Consider the following 16,536-nt stretch of genomic DNA (forward strand, 5'->3'; position numbering starts at 1 on the left):
CTCTGTAGCATCACAAGGCTAGGCCTTCTCTAGAATTTCTCTTTATGCAACTGTACATTGCTTCTCCAGCAGTCAGCCTGACTGACAGCTGAAGACACCTTCAGGAGCACTAGGACTGCTGTTGCTCTAATAGTGGAATACACAGTTGAGATATTTCCAGTAGTAGCGCTGTGTGCACCAGGTTCCAGAAGCACGTGGCTCTATGTATTCTGCAGTCACCCTGTGCACAAAGTAATTGTCCACATAAAAATAGTTTTAACACCAATAGTAGTTTATAATCTTACTTCAGCAGCTGTTTTCTTTGGAAAATAGGGAGGATAAGATTTTTCCCAAGGTTTAATAATTAATATCGAGGAAATGGAATAATACACTTTCATGCTTGTGCTTTAAGTATTATTTGTCCAGATATTCAGGGAACCTGGAATTAATAACCAGTCTTTCCACTTTTCAGCTAACTCTGGGAAGAAGAGAAGAGTTATTTCTCATTACATCAGCATCTTACGTTTTGTGCAAATACAGAGCCTCTCAGTTTCTTCTCAAAATAGTGTTTGGATCACATTCAGTGGTTAATGGACAAGAGCACAGGATTTTTTACAGTATTAATATGAACATGCACATGGTTTTGAGCTATGAGATAAAAACTTAAAATTACCAAAGGGCATATTTTGGGAGGAACAAAAGAAGTATCTTCAAAAAACTGAAGTTTTTCTCTCCTAACAAGTTTCTTATGCTGTAAGTTGCCCATGAAAATCTCGTCTTTCTAGTTTATTAGTTACTTGGGTTTGGTGTTCTCACTTTCTCCACACTGCATTATGTTTCAGTCTAATACAGATTGGATTAAATTGTTATCAAAGGAAGGATGTATTTAAAATATACAGTTAAAACAGTATTTAAAATATACCATTACTATAGGAAAGAGTAAATTGTTTGCTTGACCCAGTTTTATGGAGCTATTACTTTTTACAGGGATGGGATAACAGTTAAGGAAAAGGGACTACTGGGTTTGCTGAGAGTATTTAGGAACACTCAATGGGAATGAAATTATTATTGTAGTGCTTAATCCTGATATAATCATAGACCATCTCATCAGCCTTGCAGCAGCATTTGCGATGAATATTCTAGCTATTTTATGATATTAGTCTGAGATAATTTGCCATTGTTATAAACCTGGAGCTCTTCAGATACAGTATTTATACCTGTGATGAATGTTTTGATGTTTTCACCTGTTATGTTTTTAAAAAGATGATTCATAACTAGTGGAAATGTGGCTCATCAGTGTCTTTTACAGGATGTTATAGAACCACCAGTTTACTTAATCTATTTTTGGGAATTGCTATAATGTTATCAGGCTTGCTTTTCCATCTTTTTGGCACAGTGTGAAAGAGTACATAGAAAGGGTGTTGGTGGTGCATAGTATCTGTTATCGCTGATGTTAAATGAATTTAATGGTGGTGAACTTACAAGTCATGCCGTGAGCAGAGTCAATAAAAAATATTCTCAGATCAGAATTTGTCAGTAACATTTAGTTTCCTTTGAACAGCTAATTGTCCTGCTGTTTCCTTAACCAGGAAAATGAAACTGAGCCTTTCCCCTTCATTTGACTTCCTTTCTGTGTCCCTTCTCCAAAGCGTTTTACCCCCCTCTTGGCTACATGCACAAATTGCTCACCTGCTGCCTCTGGTTCTCACATTTATCTCAGTTACCCCAGTCTCACCTCTGCTCATCACAACCTTTTTCCTCCCTGTTAGCTCCAATTCTCCTCTGGTCCTGTTCCCTCACATTAGCAGTGTGCTTTAGTCTTTATCATCAACATAGAGCAAACAAGAAAAAACCCCAAACACTTTGAATCCATTTACTGGCTTCTCTTGTTAAAAATACGTGACCTTATGAAGAAATTGTTCAAAGAGTAAACTTGGCTACAGTTTGCTGAAGTGGCAAACAGTCTGAAATAATCTCAGATGTTTGAACAGTTCCTTTCTGTCCACAGGATTTAACTCTGAAATCCAGACTCCGCCATTTAGATGGGGAATTGCTCTATTGGGTTACTTCAGGCTTTCCTCAATGCCAGAAGCCTGAACCGTCCTTTCTTGCAATCATTAAAGCATCTGATTTCAGCTGTTAACTTTCACAAAAGTGGTAAGTACTTACAGTGTTGGGAGATGCTACAGATGCATGAATTTAGAGTATATTGAAAACTAAAGCTGTAGAAATAGAATGAAATAAACTGTGTATCAACATAGAAACCTGAAAGTTAATTGCATGGCTCATAGGTTCATAGTCAAATGCACTGCTTCATAGGCAAATCAAGAAAATCTTGGTCTTATAAACTGTATAGAAAACTGCGCCAAGGATTAAAGGCCATATTTTACTCCCTTATGTGTTCAAAAAATAAATAAAGGTTCAATAATAATGAAGTAGCTTTTTGTATAATAGTTATATCTTCTGAGTTTTCCTCTGCTTCCTTTTCTGAAACCTTGTATTATGCTTATTAATCTCCTTGGGCTTTTCTCTGCAGTCACAAGCATAAGAAACCAACAGCGTTGCAGTGAGGATTTATTTCCTTTTCCTGATCTTAAAAAGAAAGTAAGTCTGATAAAGAGAAATATGAAGTAGGGCCATCTGAGGGTGCTGTTCGACAACATAGTGAAGGCAATCTAATGACACGTATGCGATGAGAAGGGGATTCCTCCAGAAGCTGGGCTGAATGCTCCCCCTTTTTTCTACTAGGTATGGTGCCCATACCTGCCTGACCAGCAGTGAATTTAGGAATCTACTTTTCTCACTTGTTTTGAAAGGTTATTTTTTAGCTTGTTTAGGAAGGCACAATTCCTGAAATGTTCCAGATGCTTCTGAGAATTGTCTTGGTCTTGGTAATTCAGTATATGGTATGCAGGGTGTCTGTGGAGGAGCTGAAGTTGTTCGTGACAGCCACTGTACTCCTGCATGTTGCTCTGTCCTTTTCCAGGCAACACCAGGGTACTGTATTATCTACATCTTGTGCAGTAAATGCAGTGAATGATTCTGACACAGTCATAGGTGTCTGCTGGGAAATCTCAGGCAAAAAGTAGGAAAACCAGATGACTTTCATCTTGGCTTCTTGTCATGTAAGTACTTTACAGTACTCTGACTCCTACTGCTTTCACTACTGCAGTGGTGAAATTCGGTTCCTCAGATCTCAGCTGCTGATAATGCCACACAGACATGTAAAGGCATTTTAAAGTTTAACTTGTAGAGTAACTCCATTTCATGTTATCAGACATGTGCATGCCTGACTCCTGCTCTTTCTAACAGTACTCTTGCCACCCTTCCCCCCCTGAAGATCTGTGATATGAATTAACTGAATTCCTCAGATTCTAAAGTTCTGACTATAAGCTTTTTGGAGACTGAGAGTCCTGCCATGCCATAGTAGTCTGAACAGTGTAGGCAAGCACGCTCCATGTACAGTATGTCACAGAGCTCTGAATATCCAAGGGCAGCACTTCTAAAGAGTTTGGGATTTGCTTTGTTCATTTAGTTGGTGAGACAAACTTTGTTCAACCCCAGCATCCTGTTAGCATTCTAGATTAATTGTATCTAGTGGCAATTTGAGTGGAAAAGTAAATTATGAGTTTACTACAGACAAGTTAGAAAACAAGAATAATAGGCAGAATGGCTCACCTGACGTGTATTTGGAATTCAGTTGGAGCACGCATAAAATCATAGAATGGTTAGCATTGGAAAGGGCCTTAAAATAATTTAGTTCCAACCCCCTGCCATGCGCAGGGATGCCTCACCCTAAACCATGTCGTCCAAGGCTCTGTCACTGTTCTGCTGGCCTTGAACACTGACAGGGATAGAGCATTCACAACTCCCCTGGGCAACCCATTCCAGTGCCTCACCACCCTGACAGTAAAGAGCTTCTTCCTTAGATCTAACCTGAACTTCCCCTGTTTAAGTTTAAACCTATTACCCCTTGTCCTATCACTACAGTCCCTAATGAAGAGTCCCTCACCAGCATCCTTGTAGGCTCCCTTCAGATACTGGAAGGCTGCTATGATGTCACACTTGAACCTGATCCTCTCCTACAGTGGGAGAATATAAGTATATATGATGGTTTGTTGTTTTTTTTTTGTCAGGGTTAATGTAATCCAGGCATAATCGGGGCAGCACCATTAAAATCAGTGGAAGTTAGAAATGTTTATTATATGTTCATTAGTGTCTGGAATCATTAGAACAGCATGGTGTGATGTTAATGACAGCAGGGGAATGCTCTGGGTGTACAGTATATGAAGACAAATACTTTACATGCATTATGCGTATCTCAGAGCACGTATCATGGATTTGCAGCTTTAGACAACAAAGACAGTATAGTCCAGACTGAAATATGATGTGTCTCAATATATAAAGGGGAAGAAACCATGATTCTTTTACTAAAAATATTATGTTAAATATGTGTTATTAATTTAACCTAATAGTGCTCACTTTTTAAATGCCTGAGATACAATGATAAATGCTGTTGTCTTATCATGTGGCCATTTATATCTGTTATGAGATTTTTGGATCAGCACCACTGCATTGTCTCCTCATGTCCTGTATGTGCATAGAAGTGCACTTCATTTTTGTGAGTTTATGTTCAGAAAACAGCATTGACATCAAGGCCCATTTGTAAGGCAGAAGCTCGGTTCTCCCACCCGCATCTCCCCTGTGGCCCAGTGTAGTAAGGGTACTTTAAACAGGACTAGCATACACTGACAGCACTGGATTCAGCACAAACATTGCGCAGCCCAGTCTTATTGCCATATTGATTAGAAAATGAGTGAGTGCCCTCCATTTTTCATACGAAACCATAATAAACAAAATCCATCCATTATGGAAGAAGCCTGAACCCACCTCCCTCTTGATTAATTGTGGTTCCAATTCATATGTTAGTGCCCTAACCAGGTCTAACTCTAGTATCCATGGACACAAACATCTCCACACCTAACACATGCCTTACTTGTGTCTGTTGAGTACTTCTCTTCAATAAGCCTGCTGGGTTTTTTTTTAAGAATCAGATTCAGTAGTCAGAAGAATAATTATTTTTTCTGGCATAGCATCACTGCATGTTTAATTTACTTCCTCCAGAAATGATCTTTCAAACACTGTCTTTGCACAGAGGTGAATGTGTTTTTCTCAGCCTAAGCTCCAGTGATGAGATGCCAAGAAATATTTCCACACGCTCACAATCTGGGAAGTGAGAGGTGTCTCTGTAAGCTATAAAAATCAATTCCTGCTGCAAATACAGCACTACCCACGCTGCCAGCCTTGCAGAGTGGACTCACTGAGTGGATCAAAGCTATTTTGTTCACTTCCTCTTATGTGGGAATTGTTTGGTCTTGTGCATTGCTGAGCATAGTGCTGCCACAACCAAAGGAACACAGACTTTGGTCTGGACTGGCTGCCTGAGGTTCCGCACCACCTGAAATGTCTGTGAGTGTGATCACAGAGCTCCACACCTGCAGTAAGCAGGTGTGGTACAGGTCAGGACTCCATGCTGTGCATGTGAAAGTTTGCACATCATTTTTCTATGCAAATCAGACTGATGGGCAATGGAGACCTGATGCCACCCAATGGGGCTTTCATTCCAGCAACTACCTATTGCTTGTTATCCAGCCATATAGCCCTCTGCCCTTTTTCTTCCTTCCAGATTTAGCAAGTTCACCTTAAAATTAGTTATTATTTTTCTTTCTACTACTACAAAGAGATGATATTCCAGAATGCTGCTTTGATGCTTTTAAGCCTTATTTTAATTCCAGACTGAATACATTTTTCATCCCCTCAATTGTTCTAGCAGCACCTCTTGGTACTCGGTCCAGTCTGAATCTTTCCTGAGTGTGTTTGACTATGCCTTATCACTACATGTTAGGAAGACTTTAATGCATTGCTTTCTCTGCATCACAGGATCCTATGCCTTCCTCCATTAAAGTCTAATATATATCTTGTGACTGAAACCTCTACTTCTTTCTCTTCCTCTGTTTTTTCCTCATGATTATAGAAATTTTTTTTGCCCCCTAAGGTCATCACCTTGCATAATTTACCATGAAATTCCATCCTATTTCTATTACTACAGTCCTCAATGGCATGAAGGTCTTCCCTAACCCTAACCCCAGTCCTCTTCTGTATCACTAGTACCTTCCAGTTTTGTGTTATCAGCAGATTTCATTAGCTCATTTACTTCCTATTTTTTTGTGCCAAGGTTATTAATGAGAAGATTAAATAAGATTGTTCCCAGAGTGAATCTAGGAAACTGCATTAATAATTCCCTTTTCTCCTGACAGAATACTCCTGTCCAGTCTGTTTCTTATATGCTTTACAGTTCATATATAAGTCTTGATTTTCATCTTAATTAATGTTATACAAAATACATTCAGGATTCCAGCGAGATTACGTCTAGTGTCTATCTCAGTAAAGAAAAGGCAGTCATTTTATCAAATACGTATATCACAGAATCACACAGAATAATTTAGCAATAAATGGGTATTTTCATCCCATATCCATATCCTTCTTTACCTTTTATTATGTTTTCTTTCCAAATGTGATCGTCATTCAGCTCAGACACACATGCTTTGGCAACTGCCTAATTGACTTAGTCCTTTTCTTGAATATATCTAAAAATAATTTTAAGAGATCAGTATCTCACTTTAATTGTTAATAAATTAACCCCAAATATTTGGTTCTTCATTCAAAATAAATATGCTAAGAATTACAACAAATTAAGGGATTTTCTAATACTCTATTAATAGTTATAAAACAGTGTCTCAGCAATGAGGGGAAATATGAAAAGAATGAAACAGCTGTAAACTTTATTGTGGATGGAATTCCCAAATTCTATAAGCATCCCTTAACCAACCTTCAATTATGGAGCATGCTGTTATCTTACTTATGGAGCCCTATGTGATAGCCTTGTTGCCCAATATAAATCAGTAGCTGGCAACACTTCGTGCTAAGCCATGACACTGAATATACTTGAAACAAATTTCCGTGTTGATATGTTTTAGATTCAGAACCAGATGTGAACTGCAGGTGACCCAAAGAGGAGGGGGTTAGAAGAATTGCTAGAATGCTAGGAGGGAACTTGAGCTGAAAATATGCAGATGTAACAAAGAGCCTTACTGAACGTGACTGAACCTTACTTGCTCTTGTTATTTGCTTTACCTCATCACAAAGATTTTGCATGTCATGCACAATCACATCTTAAGCAGCCAAAACATTTTATGATTCATGTGGAAGTCAGAGCCCTGTGTACCTTAGGGCATTGGTTCAGAATTGTGGCACAGGGAGGAACATCACCTAATGAATCAGTGTGACACTTTTTGCTGTCCTTTCCTATGAGCTTGTACCAACCTGTAACACAGGTACCAGCTTTGTGTAACTCAATTCTGTTGTGCTTGCAGGATTTGATACCGTATTGTACCACTACAGCACACTGAGATGTTTTATGGAGCAGAAATTAATGTACATTCTAAGATAAAGTAGTCATGATTAAGCAAAAGTCTTAGCTGTTAGTTGCTCAGTGCTGATATTGTGACTGTATGACTGGGAGACAGGATTACATGAAGTCCAGAGCTAAGAAAGGTCAGCTCAGACTGGAAGGGGAATCCATTGCCAGGACGTATTACTGCAACTCCTCTGTCTTCAGTGCTACAGTTGGGTGATTATATGGAGATGTGAAATAAGAAACACAGCAAAGAAACTCTTTTTTCCAATGAGATGTGAAAGGCAAATCTTAACATAAAACTTTTATGCGGTGCATTTGCAATGGGGCTTTGCACTGGTGCCTACCTTTGTCCTACAGTACTGAATCTCTGGGTGGGGAGATTTCAAAGTGCGAATTCCAAGAATAGCATTGCCTTAAATGGTGGGAAATGAGCTGCATTGCAGGTTTGGTAAATCTGAAGGTTTTGTTCAGCCACTTAGTCATAGCTGCCCCCTCAAGTGAGAAATAACAAAAGGAATTTTCAAGAGAAGGTGGGACTGGAGCAAAATACAATGATCTGAAACTGTACAGGTCCTTTGTGCTTTAGAAAGGAAGCAGAGGTAAAAGATTTCCCATGTAGAGTATTATCAAATGACTAGAGCCAATAAATTGTACATAATAATCTTGACTTCATGTAATCAGCAAAGCTCCATTGACTTTAATGGAAAAATATTGATTTGCACTAGCAGAAGAGCTGAGTGGATGGAGGTGCATTTCTGACTGTCCTCCTTAGGTAGGTAATATCCCTGAAATAATTATCAAGTATAAAGATTATTAAGGGTCTGTGTTTCTTTTATAGCTCCTTTTACTTCAGTGTCAAAGCTGTCATTTACAGCCCTAGTGCAGAGCGCACCAGGCACCCACTCCAGAAGAGGGTCTGAATTTTTTCCCTTTTTTCCACTGGCCTGGCTGAGAGTTCCTCACCAGTCCTGAGGCACAGCTCCCTGCTCCGCTCCTGATATGTATTGCTTTGTGAACTGTGTCTACCGTAAGGGCAGAGAGCGCATAACAGGGAGGCTTGGGAACTCGGCAACAATGAAGAAGACTCTGAACCCCTGCCTTTTGCATGGAGTCAAACACTGCCCTGATAGAAGAATTTTTGGTGCCCATGTTATTTCATGTATCATCAGGATTTGGCCCTACATCTCATGGTTGCTGTGATAATTGCGAACAGATCTGAACACAGGAGTTAAACCTAAATTAACATTCTGGATTTGATTTACCTTGGGAAGGAGAGAGCTTCATCCCAGCAGGAGGACTTGAATTTCCTAGGCTGTTTCCCATTGCTCTGTCCCCGTTTGCAGGGCCACCCATGTGTCCCAGCATCCACTTTGGCCACATATAAAATTCTCAGTGAGGCTGGTTCACCTGTTTGCCATCAGATCCATGCACCCAGATGCAAAAATCTGTAAGTTAAAAGGCATGAGTATGGAAAAAGAAAGAACAAAGCCAAAGTGCCTCTGCTTTTCTTTCTTCCTCCACCATACATTGCACAGCTGGGACAAAAACCATCCATAGCACTGCTCAGTGCTTGTCTGAAGACCTGATCCTGTAACAGTGCTCTCTGAAGCACTGAAGAGCCAATCCTGGACCTGCTTGTGGACATTACAAATATACGAATTTCTGAATACATGCAGTGAAGGTCAGTGTCTCAAATACCGAACACTTCAGATCCCCATATTGCAACATGCGGCTTGTTTGCTCTCAAATACAGAATTACAGTTCTAATTTCTGCCTACAAATATACAGCCTCTCATAATATCACATTACCTCTGCCTTCATCACGGGACTATTGCAACTCAATAAAGTGCTGATGGAGATCCAAATGCTATTCCATTAGCCTTTATTTCAGATTATAGCCTGGCCTGGTCAACAGCATAAAGCTGTGCTGGCTAGATGCTGATGGACAAGTGCCTTTGTTAGCCGTATACATGCATGCTTTGTGCAGTCCTCTGTTGTGATGCAAGCTATCCCACCTGAATTTGGGCTGAGAAAGGCTTGGTATTTGCCTGGTGCACATCCTGTCCATCAGTGAAGACTACCACACTACTCTAAAACACCATAGCAGGAGCCACTTAAATTTTTCCTGGTGTACCCATTGGGTTTTCACAGTGGCATGCTTTATTATAAATACCTGTGAGCTCATCTTTGCTGACATGCAGGTTGAAGTAATCCATTAGTAATGCCACAAGGCTTCCTGATTTGTTTAAGCCAATCTAAAGTGGTGGTGGTGCTGCTGCTGAAAAGTGGGGTGCTACCCTTCTTATTCTCCCTTTGTTCCTATTGTACTGGCTCAAGTGAGCTGGCTGGAAACTGATCCTGCAAGAAAAGCAGGTACATTGGATCAGCTCCCTCATTTGCCTGTCCCTGGGGCTGCACTGAGGGAGGACTGGGACAGCAGTGGGAGTAGAGACAGAGGGAGAGGCAGGATTCCCTCTCCTGCAGCAGCATCACCTTTGATGGGTGTCTTGGTTTCAGCTGGGATACAGTTAATTTTCTTCCTAGTAGCTGGTGCAGTGCTGTTCCTTGGATTTAGTAAAAGAATAATGATAACACACCAATATTTTAGTTGTTGCTCAGCAGTGCTTACCCTGATCAAGGACTTTCAGTGTCTCATGATCTGCCAGTGAGGAGGAGCACAAGAAGACAGGAGAGAGCAAAGACAGGACACCTGACCCAAACTAGCCAAAGGGATATTCTATACCACAGCACGTCATGCCCAGTATATAAACTGGGGGGAGCTGGCTGGGAGGGACTAATCATTGCTAAGGGATGGTCTGGGTATCGATTAGTGGCTTGTAATTGTATTGTGCATCATTTGTGTTTATTGTGTTTTATTCCTCTTTCTATTTTTGTTATCTCCGTCATCACCACCATCATCATCATAATCTTTATTTCAGTTACTAAACTGTTCTTACCTCAACCCACAGGCTTTACCTTTTTCTCATTCTCCTCCCCATCGCACTGGGGTGTGTGTGCAGGTAGTGAGCAAGTGGCTGTGTGGTACTTAGTTGCCAACTGAGGTTAAACCATGAGAGGCTTAACCCAAAATGTGCTCTATAGTTGTTTCACATTAAGCACCTCCAGATCCAGAGAGATGGTGTGATAAACCAGACAAAATGGGCCTGTCTGGAAGATGGGCTGCAGCTCCAGTGCTGGTGGCTGTACTGTGGGATTCAGCTATTCAGGGCAGCTACAACTGCCCTGCACATCCTGGCTGTTTTGCAGTAAGCACCATCAGTCAAATCAAGCTGTCCCAGGAGACACTGACTCAAAACCATACAGCTGGAAGTAAAACTGCAGTAAGCCTAACAGTGAGTGCTATATGTGGCTGCATTTTAACCCATGCCTACTGGCTATCCAACACAATTTAAAATTAGCAGGCACCTGCATCTTCATAGCTGTTAAGTCAGGAAATGAGAACCAAGAGATGCAGGTGTTTTGAGTTTTTTTGGTTTTAATTTTCTTGGCTTATGTTTGATCATTTGGAATGAGACCCCTTTGGTCCCTTTAGGATGATGGTCAGGTAGGCTCACCTGATATGTGCAGGAAGATACAAGATGCACTGTTATCTTTTAGCCAGCTTGTGAATGTTGCCTCAAGCAGCCCAGGTCAGTGGCCATCACATTGTCTTATGCTGCAAGTGATGCACTAATACTACTGTCCTTCATGGGACATGCTAGGTTTTCATCCAAGGTTTTCAGAGGAGAACTCAGAAGATTGAGGCTACCTGCCAGACATAAAAGAGGGTAACAATGAAATTTAAATAAGCAAGTGAGCTGCCTGGTTGAGGAGAGAAAGGTTGTAAATATTGTCTATTTGGACTTCAGTAAAGCATTTGACACTGTCTCCCACATCATTCTCCTGAAGAAACTGGCTGCTCATGGCCTCCATAGGTGTAATAGGATAGGTAAATGGTGTCACATCTAGTTGATGACTGGTCATTAGTGGTGTCCCTCAGGGCTCTGTGTTAGGGCCAGTGTTGTTTAATATCTTCATTAGTGATCTGGATGAGGAGATTGAGTGCACCCTCAGTAAATTTGTGGATGGTACCAAGTTGGCTGGGAGTGTTGATCTCAGGAAGGCTGCAGAGGGATCTGGACCAGCTGGATTGATGGGCTGTGTCCAATGCTATGAAGTTCAACAAGGAAAAGTGCTGGGTCCTGCATCTGGGCCACAACAACCACATGCAATTCTGCAGGCTTGGGGAAGAGTGGCTGGAAAGCTGCTTAGTGGAAAGGGACCTGCGCGTGCTGACTGATGGCCACTGAACATGAGCCAGCCTGTGCCCATGTAGCCAAGAAGGCCAACAGCATCCTGGCCTGTGTCAGAAACAGTGCAGCCAGCAGGGCCAGGGCAGTGATCATCCCCCTGTACCTGGCACTGGTGAGGCTGCACCTCAAATCCTGTGCTCAGTTTAGGGCCCCTCACTGCAAAAAGGACATTGAGGTGCTGGGGCAGGTCCAAAGAAGGGCAGCAAAGCTGATGAAGGGTCTGGAGCACAAGTCTTATGAGGGAACTGGAGTTGTGTAGTATGGAGAAGAGAAAGCTCGGGGGGACCTTATTGTTCTCTACAGCTACCTGAAAGGAGGATGGAGAGAGGAGGTGGCTGGTCATTTCTCCCAAGTAGCAAGTGACAGGACAAGAGGTAACGTCCTCAAGCTGCACCAGGGAAGGTTTATACAGGATACAAGATGAAATTTCTTCACAGAGGGGGTGATCAGGCATTGGAACAGGCTGGCCAGGGCAATGGTGGAATCACCATCCCTGGAAGTGCTCAAAAACATGTGTAGGTGAGGCCCTCAGTGACATGGTTTGGTGAACTTGGCAGTGCTGTGGTAAATTTTGGACTTGATCTTAAAGGTCTTTTCCAACCTAGTTGGTTCTATGATAAGAAGCCAGTGAAGAGCACATGAGAAGAACAGAAGACTGAATGTAAGACTGAGAAGAAGAAAAGACAAAAATGGAATGAGCTGGGACTGATTACAAGGGACCTGAAGGCTTGGGAGTGAGGGGAGGGGTGACATTTTTTGATGAGCTAGAGAGAACGGTTATACTTGGGCAAGACCAAAGGAAACTGGGGCAGAGAGTGGGGTAATCAAACAAAGAGAAAGGAAGAAACAAGTTGGAAGGGGAATGGGAGATTAGGAAGGGAAAATGCTAAATAATAAAAAGAGGAGAAAATAATTGAAAAGCGAACAAAAAAGTAGTAAAAGAAAAGGAAATAAGATAACAAGGAGCAAAAGACAAATAATAATGACTAATAGTCCCCAACAATAGGTATCTACTGAATTAGGCAGAAAGTGTCATTCAGTCTGTTCTGGCAAAATAAGCAGCATTGTGCAGTCCTTCCTGATATCCATTATTGTACCAGTGACAAGACATGACAAGAGCTGCTTTGTCTGCCCCGCTTGGTGCTGCCCTGCTGGGGCAGAGCTGGCCTTTGAGGAATGACGTCTAAGAGGTCAGTGTTAGCAAATCTGCTTTTTATCCTTCTTGGCCACACTTTCATCAACAAGGCCTCATTTATACTGAGGTTTTTTTTTCCTGTATCGATTTTACTGTTCCCTAGCCCTGACAAGAATCATCATCGCTAGCACTGATGAAAGCACTACTGTAAATGGCCTTCCATATTTTTACCTCAGACTTCTCCACATCTGATGTGAAAAGAGTAATACAACTGCTTTGGGGAAGTCCCCCATAATGCTCCTACTACTGCAGTTATTGAGGCTGATGATGTAAACAAAAAGGTTTTTGTTTCGGTTGTAATAATAAATTCTTGAAATAATTTAAAGCATTTTGTGCAAGTACTTGGTGCAAGCAAAACCCTTACTCTGAATCAAAGGTGAGGCCAGAAATTCTGGCTTTCTATTGAAGAAAGGCGTATTAAGAATTGGGAAGAGTAATAAAGGATTCTCTCAGAATATTCTCTGAAATACTCCATGTTCAGCTGGTTTATAAAGGAGAAGGGACTGGAGTTTAGGAAGAATTGAGTTCAATGGCTTTAAGTCCAGAGCAGGCAGCTGAAATGCTGATAAATATTTTTATGCATCCCTGTGTGCCAGGGAAGGAGAGAGCTGCTTTACAGGCTCTTTCCTAGACAACCCTACAGGAGCTATGGGAGATGCAGTTTCCGTGTGCACCCATTTGCAATGAAGTATTTGTGTAGGGCAATGATTGCCTATGATCTCTTTACAGAAATATGACAATTAGGTTAATAACAATATGCAATCCAAAGAAAGAAAAAAAAAAGGTTCAGAGCTCAGAATAAGGGATTTTTACCTCTGTTAACTGGATAATATATTCTTCCCCTTACAGCTTCTTGGCATTAGTTCATGGCTTTGCTGAAAAATGAGGCTTTAGATAGTTCAGCTTTCTGCATCAGTGTGGCTGTATACAGGCATTAAGTCATTCATGGCAGACAAAGCCAGAATGTGTCTATAATGCCATGTAAATGAATTTTAAAAAGGCAAAAAGAAAAAATCTGATTCTTTAGTAGGGAAGAAGTGTGCTGAATTTCATTACAATCTATATGCATACGTATAGTCAGCATCTGGCACAAGGAGGCCAGGATTTTTAAAAGTGCAGAGTGAGCCTTTTCAGGGTCCCTGCAGTCTGAATAGAAACCCACACATCCTTATTATTTGCATATGGCCCCATTATGCTTTGGAATTCACACAAGTCTATTCCACACTGGGAAACAGATTTTTTTTTTTCTGATGGAAATTATTGTTCCTCGGAGTAGCTAGAAGTTACTTGACACATAATGTACTAAGCTATATTTTACTTTCTTCTCTAGAATATCATACATTTTTCCCCTCTCTGTTGTTTTAATCCTACAGCTTACATCCTCTTTGGGTTTCTAAAGGAATATGATCAGTTTGATAGTAATTTTCTGCTATGAAGTGATCTGTCTCCATATAACAGGTAAAAAGCCTCTGTTGCTGAGCTTTTCATATAGGTTTTATAGTAAAGTTTTCAAGCCTTTTTCTCCTTCAGTCTTAATCCTCAGAAAATATTACACTTGAAAGCTCTAGTTTTCAACAGAAATAAGACGTAAATATTGATTTATCTTTTTAAAATGTAATTATCTGCTCTGCCACAAAAAGCCTTGCAATGTAGCTTTAATGATATGGTTGGTTCCTAAATACAGTTTCAGTTAGCAGCACTAGAGAAAATTTAGATTAAGTATGTAAGGGAATAAAATATTTTCATCTCAAAGACAAAAAAGGAGGAATCAGTCTGGCACAGATGCAGGAAAGCTGGTCCTGCTGACCACAGTTTGTCTGCAAGATGTTGTCTTTGAGCTCCATATTAACAACACATGACATTGGCTGAGGGAAATGGAGAGTTAATTAGGTTTAGAGGGGAAGGTCGAGAGACTTCTCAAAAGAGGAAAGTGCATGGAGAATAGTTCCTCACGCTTTTTAAAGATGCCTCTCAGCTAATGGAATATCAGAATTAAAGCACTTGCAGGCATCAAATGCATTCATTGAATCACTCCATGATTAGTCACACAGTACAGGTAGTGCTATATGACATGATGCCATGGTGTGGAAAGTCTTTAGATCTCTGCAGTGACTCTGATAAAAGCCAAAATATGAAATTGTGTGGCTTCTAGGTTTCCAGGGATATCACACAATCAACACAAGGAAATACTACCTGGGTAAAAAGCTGGGAAGCATTCCTAAAAATATGTATATAGCACCATCTACTGACGGTATGAGTCTTTGCAGGGGAATGTTTTAAAACCTGAAGACCTATGCATTACAATAGTGCCGCAGTTTTCCCCTAATTGGTGCAGGATCAGTCCCTCTTTCTGCTTTTGTCTCTGTAAACTCAGATTAATGACAATCCCTGCCTCAAGAGTTTAGCAGCTAAAAAATGAGACAAAATAAAGCACAGTAGCCAAAAGAAAAAAATGAGGAAAACAGGGAGGAAAAAATGAGACAAAAGATGAGTAGCCGAGTGAATTAGAGCATGTCATGGGGCAAAAGTGAGGTGTTGCTGGTAAAGGGAGTAATTTCTCAAGATGTCATTTGAAAGGCCCACGACTTTCCTTTCTTCTGGCTTCAAACTCCTGCATCCTCCTCAGAGCCAGTGCAACTCACCGTCAAAACACTTTTCCCTTCATTCATCCTGTGTAATTTGTCTGCTGGTGTGACAGACTGACGGGAGTCAGGGCCTGCTGAAGACCAGAGCTGGTGTAAAGTAGACAGCCAGGTGTGTGAAGAAGGATGGGAGGAATGTGATGGTACCAAAGGGCTGTCAGGATTGCCTCAGTTACAATATGCAATTTCGTTCTTGCTGGGTTATATTTAGTTCAATTGATCTGGCTTATTAGTGTTATGTGGACATCAGGGTCAGTGTGTAAACAAACACGATGGAAACTCCTTAGGTGGGGTGGGCTCAGCTGTCGAAGGAAACTGAATGTGATCCTGCAGGCTTATTAAACTGAGTTTTGACCAAAAGAGCACTGAGAAGAGGTAGTGCTCATCTCCCAGCTACGAGCTAGGGTGTCCCCATGGCATATATGACCTGTCTACCAGCTGCCGAAGCAGAAACAGCATGCAGCAAACATTGCTCTGCCAGTGGAGAGGAGCATGGGGACAGAAGTAGGACAAGACATGGAGCTGGGATAAGTTGGTCAAGGCAGTATGAAAGATTAGGATCATGGATAGTATTGCTGTTTGGAAGTTTTGGTGTCATGTGGTACAGAGCACATTTAGAGCCACAGCACTGCTATTGTTTTGGAATATGTCCCTCCTGAGCCATCCAAAACATGACTGAACTGATCCCAGAACCAACTGGACACCATATAACCCTAATTTTTTGTAGATGCACCTCAGATGGTCATCCTACCAGATTCCTGCCCATCAATTGGATTACTTAGTTGTTCCCTGGAAGAGGGACTTGTTTCTTTATTACTTGTGAAACCTTTTCTCAAGTCTTTGACTTAGGTTGTTTGGTCCTACAAAAATATATTAACAATAAATAATGAATGTTTAAAAAACCCACTCATTCTGTCGTTGATTCTAGTT

This window comes from Melopsittacus undulatus, chromosome 4 (genome assembly GCF_012275295.1).
Source record: "Melopsittacus undulatus isolate bMelUnd1 chromosome 4, bMelUnd1.mat.Z, whole genome shotgun sequence".
NCBI lineage: Eukaryota > Metazoa > Chordata > Aves > Psittaciformes > Psittaculidae > Melopsittacus > Melopsittacus undulatus.